This window comes from Prosopis cineraria, unplaced genomic scaffold, assembly GCF_029017545.1.
Source record: "Prosopis cineraria cultivar Desert tree isolate PC_DT_omini unplaced genomic scaffold, ASM2901754v1 PC1, whole genome shotgun sequence".
Lineage (NCBI taxonomy): Eukaryota > Viridiplantae > Streptophyta > Magnoliopsida > Fabales > Fabaceae > Prosopis > Prosopis cineraria.
In genome coordinates, this window is record NW_026555332.1 from 6,294,342 (window position 1) to 6,304,768 (window position 10,427).

The window sequence follows — 10,427 nt, forward strand, 5'->3', positions numbered from 1 at the left end:
AAATAACATGTATTTTCCCTTTGTAAAATAGGGGTTGTGACGTATTTAAACGATAACATTAAAAAAAAAAAACCAACTTTTTAAACTAGTTGAGACAAGAATCAATTTAGAAAATCTACTTCTAAATCTGGTAATGTCACAACGGATTTAAGAAATAGGACTTTCTAAACCAATTGTAATAACAACACCGCTTTAGAAAGGACATCAGTTTAAAAAGTATTTTCTATTTTTCTATTTTGCTTTTAGTAAGGCACTTTCTAAATCAGTTTTACAATTGGTTTAAAAAGTCATTTTTTAAATTGATTCTAGAATCAGTATAGAAAGTCTTGGACCTTCTAAACATCCAATATCGAAACCGATTGATATCCAATTTTAACAGGTTTACAAGCCATTATTCCCACTAGTGATGGGATATCCAATGCTCCTCCAAAATTAGTTTAAGTTTAAAAATAGATTTTTAACCCTTGATCTATTTCAGCTTGAGATGAAAATTTATAAAATTTAGTAAAAGGATTTTTGTCCTTAATAATCATAAAATCACATAATTACCTTTTCTTTTCCTAAAATATTTCAGGTTCAGTTTTGCAAGATAAATTGCAAATCATTATATAATCAACAATGAATTATGAGAAATTAGAGTCAAGAATAAGAGCTTGTTTAGATAAGAGTTCAAGCTTAAAAAATTGGTGATTTGTTAAAAAATCAGGCTTCTAAACCCGACCTTAATAGACATTAAAAAAAGTTTAAGCTTGGGCTCGAACGGCCCTTTAAATCTTATTTTTCAAAAGATCAATGATTTTTTGAGTATTGTGTTGTTAAAATAATTGATGCTAGTTCTTTTCTATTTATTTTAACACAATATTGACAGATTTTTTTTATTAATTTCTTAAATATGATTATTTTTTAAAGTCTATTTCTTAGTTTTAATTAATATTTTACTTTATAATATGCAAGTTTTTATATTTATCGAATTTGATAAGGTTGATTTGAATTGAAAATTTTTATCTTTATTCTAAAACTTCACTAAGATTCTATATTTGAATTTATATTTATTTATTTTATTAAATATTTTATTTTTTAATTTTTTTTAAAATAAAATAGTCTTAACGGCCTAGCCCTAAACCCTTCAAATAAGGGTTGAGCTAGAGCTCGACAGGCTAGCTGGAAGCTGTCTAAAAAATTTAAGGCCAGGCTTTAAAAAATTATAATTTTTTTATGTTCAGGTTTATTTGGGCTAGCCTGAAGAAATTTGGGTCAACCCTCAAATACTCGAATAAAAAAATTTATTTAAAAAATATATAAAATATAATAAATATTAATTAATTTTTTAAGTTTAAAGTCATTTTATGTTAAAATATCATATATTTGAGTCCTATACATCATTTAAGTATTAAAAATATATATTTGATATTTTTTATAAAATAAAATAATTAATTTTAAAGTTAAAAAATTAATTAAAAATAATTTTTAAAATAAAATTTGGATATTCGTGCCACCTGAAACATGAAGAAATTTAAGTCATGCTTAACTATTCAAGCTTTTTTAGGAATCAAGCTTATTCGGGTTGGGCTTATTCAAGTTAAAGCCGAATAGACCCGATCCACCCAAATTCCCAACTCTAGGTTGGGCTTTAAAAATAAATTATTTTGTAAAAAATTGGACTCAAAACCTGAGCCTTTAAGAGTTGGACTCGCCCATTTTCTCATCTCTACTAGAAAATGAGTATCCAATTTTTATAATCTCATTTTTCATACTAAATACTTCTGAAATTTTCGAACAACATTATGAAATTTGACACTAGCCTGTGAAAAAGTTGTCACCGTTTTTCTAAAAGCTTCTAACCTGAAAAATTGGAAAAAAGTGCAAGAATTTCATTTCAACTTTCCAAATTTTGACACTGATATTTTAAAATATTGCAGCTAATTTCTAACTTTTAACAAGAAGGATTGGAAAGGCTTGTTATAAAAATTTGACACTCATTTTTTTTTACAATTTACTATTGACTTAGTAATAATTTTCAACTAACTTCTCAAATTTTAACATGAAATATTTTTTAAAAAGGGTGACTATGTAATTCTATATATTTTTTTTTTAATATACAAGTGTCTTTGGAATGAAATGAAAATAGGGTAAAGAAAAAGCTAGAAGAAAAAAGTAAAAAAAAAAAAAAAAGAAGAAGAAGACATTTTTTCTCCCTAACACAAAATTTTTCATTAGTTTCCCCTTTTTCTATAGGAAAATTAAAAGAAAATAAGGGTGAAAAATGTATTTCTCATCTAGTTTTCTCTTCTTATTTTTTTCTGGTTCCAAACAAAACCTATGTTGTGCTTGGCTTATAAAAAAAGAAAACTAGGGAGAAGAGAAATTTTGAGGAGAGAAAATAGATATGAATATACTTTTTTCTCCCTACACTTGGCTGAGTGAGAGAAAACGTGAGGAAGAAAAAAAATACTGATTTTATATACACAATAACCTTATTATTTAAAGGAAAATACTTATATATAATAAAATTTAATATTTTAACATATTATATATAATTTTTATTATATATTATTGATTAAATAAAAATATAATTGTAAATTCATTTATTATCTGATGTTAGTAAAAAAAATTTATTTTGTTCAATGTTAATTTTTAGGATAAATTGGCCCATTGGTTGAAAAAAAATCTCATGCCTAGAAAATATAGAATAAATTTTTAAAAATTTAAAAGTATGATTGATTCATATTTATATATAAGGAGGCTATTATTAAAAATTTAAAAATTTATAAGATATTTATTATTGATATATAATGGTATATCAGTAACAAATATAATAAACTATTTATAATGTAAAATATAATAAATGTTGAATTATTTATTTGATTTAGTCATATAACATGGACTATATTGACAAAAACTCCATAATTTTTATTTCTTAAATTCTTAAATATATAATAATATAAATTCTAAAATGAAAAGCGGCAATATGAAACAAAAAAGATTCATGGATAAATTTAAAAATTAAATCTTCTCTTCAAAATTGCCCCATATTTAAAAAAAAAATTAGAGGTGAAAACATGTGAATTTTATATGTTATTTTTTCCTCCAATTTTTTCTCCGTCTCATTTTCTCTTCTTAACCAAGAAGGAGAAATGTCATTTTGTCCCCAATTTTCTCTCCCATCTTTTTCTTCCACTACTTTTCTGTCTTGTTAGGCGTAACATGGGGATCCATTTGTTTACGATTAAAAAGTAATTTAAGATAATTTCAAATTTTTATAAAAACAATTTAAAAATTTTAAAAAATAATTTTGTAACTAGTTTGTAAAAAGAAGATATTATTTTATGTTTAATTACAATAATAAAAATTAATTTTTCTTTAGTTGTTTTGACATTTTCTAATATTTTCATGGATTGACAAAAATAATAATTGATTATCTAATTATTTTATAATTTTACAATATATTCGTACATCTTTATATTTTTGGCATTATTTCTCATATATCACATTAAAATATTTTCATGAATTATTCAAAGTACATTCTTAAAATAATTAGAAGTTTTCTTTTTTAAATTATTTTTAAAATTTTAAATAAGCATCATAAAATTTTATAAAATAATTTTTTTAAAAAAATATGTGATTTTATTATGAAAAAATCTTTAAATAAACCGCCTTATAAACGTGGACAATAGGACAAGCTTAATGTTCTGAAATCATTTTAGACATCAATTAAACGTGGCTATCAATGTCATAACGCGGCGACTTGAACCAGTGAGGCATAGTTATATAAAAACCATAAAAAGATAACTAATATATATATATATATATAATAAATATTTAGTTTTGTAAAATAATATTAGAAAAGTAAAATTTAAATCATATTTTTATAAAAATAATCTAAATATAAATATAAAGGTAAATGTGTAAAACTATTCATAACTTTAATTAAACAGTTATAACCACAAAATATACATTCCAAATTAAAGTTGGCCACTTAAATGCCCAAATTCCTAAAGAATAAGGCCATATTTCACGTCAACATACAAATAATATCTTAATCATATTCCATACATCACATTCATTCAAAACATATCAAGTATGCACTTATATTAATATCTCAGTCCTTTTTACCACATATACCACAAACAAATGCATCAGGGGTAAGACACATACCACCTCATTCATATAAGTAGAATCAAAATGTGAATGCATTCTTAATTAGCAACTGCATACTTATATTTACATTCGTATACACAAGTTAAAACATTATAACATTACAAGTAGAATTTCACTATGCAAAGCCAAGCTCCTTGTTGATTCACAAGATGTAGAATTTGAAGCCAATTACAGTGAAGCTTGATGTCACTCAAATTCATTTTTTGAAAAATTGGACCGACCAGCTAGTCGGATCAATGAACCGGTGAACCATTTGTGTCCAGTCTAGTTTGTTGCATTTTTAGGTTGGAAGGCAACCGAGGTAAACCAAAAAAAAAATTGAATTGACCCGTTCAACCCTACAAGTTAGGCAAGTTAAATAGGTCAATGCTTCTTCCTCCCTGAAGCTCGAAAACATTGTTTTCTTGGGGTTTGTAGAAAAATAAGATCAAAGTGATAGAATCAGATGAAACAACTAAGCCTAAAAGATGCATGCCTTTCCCATTACCCCCTTAATCCTTTGTCTTTGCTTCACTATCCTTCCACATTGATGACAACACTTGGCATACTTGATTGGTTGCACCTTTATCAACAAACTCGAACTCACCAACGATCTTCCCACCATTAATTTTGGCATCCTTTTTGGTCGGAGGACACGAGGAAGCAGCAGCCGCGATAGATGTGGCATACTCAACAACACAAAGAAGGATGACCAGACACAGTCTAAGAAGAAAATCTAGGCCTTGGTTTCGTGGGATTCTCTCTCAAACAATAAAGTAAATCGGTAGAAGAAGTTGATAAAATGAAAGAGAGCATATGCTAACATTGACAAGGATGGATGGGTGAAAGTAGTGGGAACAAAAAAGTGAAATATGTTGGATTTTCTATATTAAATATGCGTAAGAATAGTATACATTATTAAAATAATTTAAATTATTTAGTTAGATAATTTTTAAATTTATATATTTATAATTTATTTTTTAATATTTAGATGTGAGACTTTTTTTATGTTCTAATATTTTCTCTGCTACTTTTTTCCCATCTCTCTTTTTTTTCATTATCTTCTTCTTCTTCCTTGCTTAAGTTTGTACTTTGTTTAGTCTCAAAAGTTTTAGATCTATTCAATTTCTTCTTTTAATCTATGCTTCAATTTCTTGATTTTTTTTTCATATTTCATTCTTTTATTTTTTTTCTCATTTTTTAGGTCTCCGATTGAATGGCTCTGATGTCATGTTGAATTTCTTATATTAAATATATTTAATAATAATATACTTCACCCAAATAGCTTAAATTATTTAATTAGATACTTTCTTAATTTATATATTTATAATTTATTTTTTAATATTTAATTATGAAATTTCTTTTTATGTTCTAATAAAGTAGAGAAAAGAATTTAAAAAAAAAAAAAGGTTGCAGGTGACTTGCTTGCACGTGGTATTCTTTTGACCAGCGGATAAGCACAAGGACTAGGGGGTAAAATTATGACTGTAAATATTTAATGGGGACATAGTCTTCTCCTTTTCTGAGAAAGAGGACTGCACCCAAGGTACGTAAAACCGGACCGGTCATTAAACCGGTCATGGTACTGGGTCACGGGTTAGTGGTTCAATCAGGGTTGAACCGGGGGTTGAACCGGTGGCAAACCGGTCATGATTAAAATAATACAATTTAAATAAAAAGACATTAATTATAAAAACATTCAACCAAATCCAACCACTCAAAAGTCTAACAATAATAAAATACTATATTTTTGGACTTAGCATGCTCTATCTCTAATTTTTTATTTTTTGACTTTAATTTTACTTTTTTTTGTTATTTTTTTCCGAACTCAGAGCTCTGAAAAATTAAAAATGAAAAAAAAAAAATTAAAAACGACGTCGTTTTGGGGTAAAAGCCTGAAAAAATATTAACCCGGTTAACCCAGTCAACCCACCGGGTTATCCGGGTTATACCGGGTTGAACCCGGGTTGACCGGGTTATACCGGTTCACTCCCTCACCGGGTTAAGTGCAAACCCAGACCGGACAGGGGACCGGTTCACCGGTTTCCGGGTTGACCCGGCCGGTCCGGTCCGGTTTTCAATACCATGACTGCACCAATGAGTTTAACTTTTCAAGTTTTATTTTGATTTTATAATTATTATTTATTTAAATTTATTTTCTGATATTATAATTTGTATTATTATTTTATATTTGAAACAATAACTATGTAATTAAAAATATATTCATATTAATTGCCTACTAGTTTGAAGCTATCAAGGTTGTTTTGAATGAAATATTAAGTCTTGAATATGAATATATATATATATATATATATATATTAATTATTAATATATTTTTATTTAAATTATATTATTTTATTTTGACCGGTTACATTTCAATTTGACCCTGAGTTAACCCTGACCTTTGATATCAATCAGTTCAATAACTAATTTAATTTTTAATATTTTTAATTTTCAATACCTTGCTTAGATTTGATTAGTTAAAGCGTCAAGCATAATCAGTTCTCTTTTTCTCTTGAATAAAAGATTTTTTATACGTGGTGCTTGCATATTCCAGTCACCGATCGGACACCATTTACAGGTCTCTTCTTTTTCCCTCTTTCATTATATCCTTTGGTTTTTTAACACTAGCCATTATATATAGTTTACCATGCTATGAAGTTACTTAGGTAGTTGGTCGTTGATAATCAATCGAGGACATTTTTTGCTGGCCAAAAATCGAGTACATTTTCAAACTAAAGAAATGATTACAATCAAATGTATGAACTTAAATAAAATCTCATATCAATTTAGAAGAACGGAAAAGCCTAGATGCAAAATGTGCCTAAATTTATTGTTAGAAATATCTCAAAATTTTAGAGGATGATAGATTGATATTGTGATTGTGACAAGTACAAGTTTACAGAGAGAGTCCATTTTAAAATATTAACATGTTAAATGAAAGAGTCCCTTCAACTTGTAAACCCCACATTACTTGTGAGACTTCCTAACATAAAATTCATAACAGTGATCTTTTATATTGTAAATGTCAAAAACTTTTTCAAACATTGTTCTTTGGAAGGGGATCAAAGAACCAATTTCTTGTCATGCCTAATCGAGAGATGATCACGATCATTATTTATAAATTTAAGTTTGTGATATTTATAATTTAGCCTTTCAACAAATTATAAATATTGTTTTGGTCCTTACACATTAATTACATGACAATATAATTATACCAATTAAACCTTAAAACTTTTTCAAATAAATCACTTTTAGTTAAGCTTAATCATAACAATGACCACACATTTTTAACATTCACATGTGTGGTTCCATATTCATGTTGAATTTTATTCTAACCATTCTAGCCAAAGATAACCCAACTTCATAGTTAAAGGGTTAATGTTCATTTTTAACCTTAAATTTTTCTTAGAAGTATTGGGCATCCTGTATTGATAATCAAAGCAATTTTCTCATAAATCATTTTTTAAATAGTAAAAAACTCCTTCCATTAATCACTCATTAACTTTGTTATTTTTTATTGGCATAGCATTTGTGTAGGTTCCACGTGTAATGACATGTAGAACTCTTTTCCTGTTCTTTGTTACTAATTCGTCCTTAATTTTTTTTTTTCAAGTGCATTGAACTCCTTAAGTCTAGTTAAAATAAAATTTAATAAATATTATTAAAATATTAAATATTTTAATATTTAATAATTTAAATATTATTATTTATAAATATGAATCTAACATTTATAAATTATTTTTAAAATATTAAAAGCCCAAACTAGTTTTACATAAATTAATAGATGACTTGTAAATTATGTATAAAGATTTATAATAGTAGTAATAGTAGTAGTAATAATAGTAACAACAACAACAACAACAACAAATAAATTACAGAAAATGACCTTATAAAAAATTAATATTGATTAAGTCTCTTAAATTTTTAGGTCATTTCTTGTAATTTGTTTGTTCAACTAATGATCAATTTAATGGATATTTAGAACTAAATTATTATTTTCTTAACTTTTCAACTAGGCTAAAAATATATTAATTTATTATGTATAAAGTAATTTTTATTCATTAGGATGAATGGCACTTAAGAAATTAGTTTATTCAAGTAAAGTGCCAACAAATTTTAAAATGCAAAGTAAGTGTCTTTAGTTCTTAATTATTATTTTCATATGATGTAATATATTCCTAATTTTAAAATTAGAAATGCAAATTCAATAAGGCAATATTAATTTAATTTTCTGTGTTTCCTTTCATTTTTAATACAAAGTTGCAGAATATCAAAATATTAAATTTGAGATGTGCAATATTTTGAAGGAAGATCATTAATTAACTAAAAAAATTAGAAAGAAAGACCTAAATAATGTATGAAACTTAATCTATAATAGTTTTCTTATAAGATCATTTTATGTAATTTATTTGTATTATTATTATTATAACAAATCTTCACACACAAATTACAAATTATCTATAAATTTGTGAAAAACTAGTTTGAGCTGTTAATATTTTAAAAATAATTTATAAATTTTGAATTAATATTTATAAATAATAATATTCAAATTATTAAATATTAAAAAATTAATATTTTAACAATATTTATTAAATTTTATTTTAACATGACTTTAAATGTTCCTAAAAAAAGAGTGTAGGTGCAAATTAGTATTAAAAAACATGTTTAGAGTCCTATATGTCATTATGTGTGAGCATGCATATGCCACATAGGAGAAAGCAGAAGAGTTAACAGGTGACTAGCAAAAAGAGATTTTTTGCTCCTTAAAAAAATAGTTTAAGAAAAAAATAGTCACATTTATTAGTATGAAATGCTTAGCATTCTTCAAAGAAAGTTTAAGAATAAAAATAAACCTTAATCAATAATTAAAAGAATTGATATAAAATGAGGAAGAGCATGTTTAGTGTGTTGAAAATTGAATGCTCATAGCAGGTCTTTCAAGATAATATACATTGGTATGCATGTTTACTGGTTGCAGAACTTGTGAAGATGGTTGAGAGAACTGTTAGGTGTGAGAATAAACGAACCCATGTATCTCATTGGAGATTCTTTAGGAGCGTGCCTTGCACTAGTTTCTGCAGCCCACAACCCTGACATTGATCTTGTACTAATTTTGGCTAACCCAGGTAACATTTCTAAGCATTTCACATGACATTAATTTGGTTTCACTGTTTATGGTTAAAAGAGGGGGTTGAACTATGACTGTGTAGGTGGCCCAAAAGCCCAATTAATCTGACCTTGCTCGAACTAGTCTGGTCAAATTTTGAGTCAGGCACTGGGCTGGTCCAACCCTTGTCCCCCTCCCCCGCGCATACCCATTATTTTTAAATTTTTTTATAAAAATTAATTGTTTTATAATGTTATTTACTTAGCATTTTTTTATGTATTGTATTATTTATGTTCATTATGGGCATTTTTTATGGTTACAACTTTTATAATCTTTCTCATAATTAAAATTAATTTGAAAAAATAATGAATATTGTTAAATATATATATATATATATTATAATTTAAAAAGTTGTTACTTTTAATTCTAATATTAGTTTTAAACAAAATGCATTTGAAATAATTACAATTATATAATTTTTTGGTTGATTAATAAAATTAATTTCATGTTTTAAATTTATTTTTAAAAATACTTTTTTAGGTTGGGCCAAAACCCAGCGTACATCTTAGGGCAGCCTGATGACTAAATAAGCATATCGGGCTAGGCAAAGTTGGGGAGAAGCTTGGCTTGTGTACTCCCCTCAGTCGAACTGAACTTATATATAAGCTGTTAATTAGTAATGATAAATGATACTCTCTCCATCTCTATATATAAGTTATTTTTAAGAGCTTATCTTGCCTCTAAATATAAGGGGCATTGATGATATTTTTGAGTAATCATATACTTTTGTCATTGTCTTGAAAATTGAAGGAGATATTAATTGTATACTTTACCTTTATCACCATAATATTAGTTGTGATATTATTAGGAACAAAATTGAAAAATTATTGGGATTTTATGTGATTTCAATTAAATGGCCAACTTTTATTAGTACATAAAATTTGATTAAAAAACACGTTATATATAAAAAGAAAAGAGAGAGCATATTACAAATTTGCTGTCGTACATAAGGGTACATCAACCACTACATTTTGGCAACTACCATACTGATAGAAGCAGACCTATGATTAATTGGGCTTTGTTTTATTGATTTATGAAGGCTAGTCTTGTTATTCATTAGAAATGGTCTCACCACCACTGGGGAAAAGAAAAAGAGGATTTTTTTTTTTTTTTTCATGTG